This window comes from Eptatretus burgeri, chromosome 11, assembly GCF_056783735.1.
Source record: "Eptatretus burgeri isolate ZD-2024b chromosome 11, Ebu_testis_v1, whole genome shotgun sequence".
Taxonomy (NCBI): domain Eukaryota; kingdom Metazoa; phylum Chordata; class Myxini; order Myxiniformes; family Myxinidae; genus Eptatretus; species Eptatretus burgeri.
Window position 1 is genome coordinate 8,386,080 of NC_140971.1, and position 2,500 is coordinate 8,388,579.

General features: G+C 41.0%; 1 protein-coding gene across 2 annotated transcripts in view; it reads left to right on the forward strand.

Moving 5' to 3' along the window:
* Positions 1-2,500, forward strand: part of LOC147016446 (uncharacterized) — an 85,575-nt gene that overhangs the window by 49,709 nt on the left and 33,366 nt on the right. For both annotated transcript variants that reach the window (XR_015049051.1, XR_015049050.1), the window contains exon 5: positions 2,390-2,480. The gene's annotated coding sequence lies outside the window, so the exon portion shown is untranslated. The remainder of the gene's footprint in view (positions 1-2,389; positions 2,481-2,500) is intronic.

Consider the following 2,500-nt stretch of genomic DNA (forward strand, 5'->3'; position numbering starts at 1 on the left):
ACATCTGTTGTAAAGTATAGGTCACTTTATCACCTAATAAGGAATGGTTCGCCAGAAAACAATGTCTGCAAAGGCAATGAGATAGATTTGAGATAGACTTCAATTGTCTGCGGGATAATTATGTTGATCAGGTCTCTCACAATGACAAGGTCAGAGCTCATTAAATTGGCAGAGTTGATACTTGACATGCCACAGTAAATGTTCATTATACTATGGTCTTGTTAATAAACGGATATATCTTTCCATATTAAACCTTAGGATCATTGATTAACAAAGAAATAATAACTAATATATAATCCCCATACTGCCCCAAGTGCATCTGGGCCTGGTAAAAGATCTTATTAATCCATGTTTAGTTAAAGGAAGTATGAACTCTAAAATATACTTGATAAATCATTACATACTGAAGGTTGTTTTATAAATAAATATATATATAGTATGTCAGTTAACTATGTAACAATATAATCTCATATTTTCCACTTGGTTAGAAAATTGGGGAGAACGACTTTGGTGATGCTGGAGAGTCTGGTCCCCAGAGGCATTAGTCTCATTAACTCTGGGCTCCCATTCAATTGCAAAGTTGTATAAACACGAACTGTCTTCCCATTGTCCTCTTATCAACACGAGTCTCATCGAACTGCAGAGGTCATTGACCTCTAATTGTTCTGCAAAAGCTGTGCAAACCAGATGCTCCATCTGCATGCTGAGATAAATGCTTATCATTGTCTAAAGTAAATGAAGGTTTTTCTGTGCATACATGCCCTGAAGGAAGACATGCATTCTTTCACAATACAATCACTTATATGCACAAGATTTTTTTCTCTTTTCTTAAAGAAACTTGTGTGCAAACGAAGCTTTCTTGTAGTCTGATTGGCCAAGTAGCCTGTGATATTCTGACCCCTCCTGATTTACCAATTGTAAAAAAGACCATGTATTCTGGCTCAGAGGCAGAGATCTGCTTGGACTCTTGAGACAAGCTCTTCTTTCCACATATATGTGTTTTTGTATAACAAACGATCTGTTAAATTATAAAGGGTTTTCTCTTTTGGTTGGAAATCTCCACCACAGAGCCCTTACACCCTTCAGACAGATTGGACAGTTTGGACCCTTGACCATTGAGAGCTTGAGAACACTTTGACCTTTTTAGACCCATTTGACGTTAATTACAATTGGAACATACCCTTTAGACCATCTAAAACCTTTCAAACGCACACCGTACAAACATCTGTAGTTTTGCAAACACAGACAATACATTTTTCAGAAAGTCATGCACTAACTCGACCGACCCAGAGGTGGGTGAGTTGAGGTTTTATGACACATCCACACTTTAATATTCACCCTGTGAAAATTTATTTGTGGGAGGGAGAGGAAGGGTGAAGGATGGGTAGGGGAGAGGGGTAAAAATAGGTGGGAGGAGTTGGGTGGGGGTCTGGAGGGAGGGTAATGAGTGGGAGGAGGGACCTGGCGTGGCCTGGCAACGCAGGGTACCTTTGCTAGTAATGTTATAAAATATGTCCATTCTCTGCATGATATTGGAAATTATCATGATCATTTGAGTTGTTTGTTTATTTGACTTCCATGTGTTCCTGCACCGCTGAACTGAATTTGCTTAAAACTGCAGATTGTGCTTCGGGGTGAAGGGGTAGAAAAGGTGGTGAGAGAAGGGTTATGAGTGGGAGTGGATGAATGGATTGAGGGAAATGTGTGAAGGGGTAGAGGGGAATGGGAACTGAGTACCATAGGTAGATTAAAGGGAGTAGCTCGCTTTGCAGGCGTGAGTTGCAATGGGCCGTCCAGTAGATACAGAAAAGCACGGGGTGTGTGGTGTCATTTTATTTGCATACAATTCAACATCCTTTGACCAGTCTGTCCAACCAAATTTTGAATATGTGCTGGGGGTACTCAGTGTCTGGTCATGGGCACAACCCCTACCCCCACCCCACCCTACTGGTAACAGCTAACAGCTTGGGTTCTCTGTATGTATGATGTTTGTAGTCTGAAAATCAAGAAACACCTAAAACAAGGAAATGATGCCATTTGGCCCATCATTGCTGTGGTGCACTCCTGGGTTAATTTTTGCTGCAGCTTTAAACATCAATCTTCATGATGGTTTACTTCAGTCAAAGTAACTCCACCTTGATCGGTTGACCTTGTGTATAAATATTTGAAGAGGAGTCCATCATGTCGATGCTGCGGCAGACCAAGGCTCGACTTAGCAAGAAGGGTTTGGTACAAGCATTTGTTGATAAGTGAATAATTTTACTTTGTCCATCTTTTTGACAAGTGCTCATTGGTGGGGTGGTGAAGGTGAGGGTGTTGTTTGAAACAGCTTGTTTCTGTGATATGGGAACCTCTTGACCATCGAGTTTCGGTTTTCTTTTTAAACCAGCAAGCGGTGCACACAATCCAGTTATCACGCTCTTTGAAGATTCATGAACACAACACGTGGCCATCACCTCCACACCATCACCTGTCACCAGGTATCTTTTTCACTTTGTTT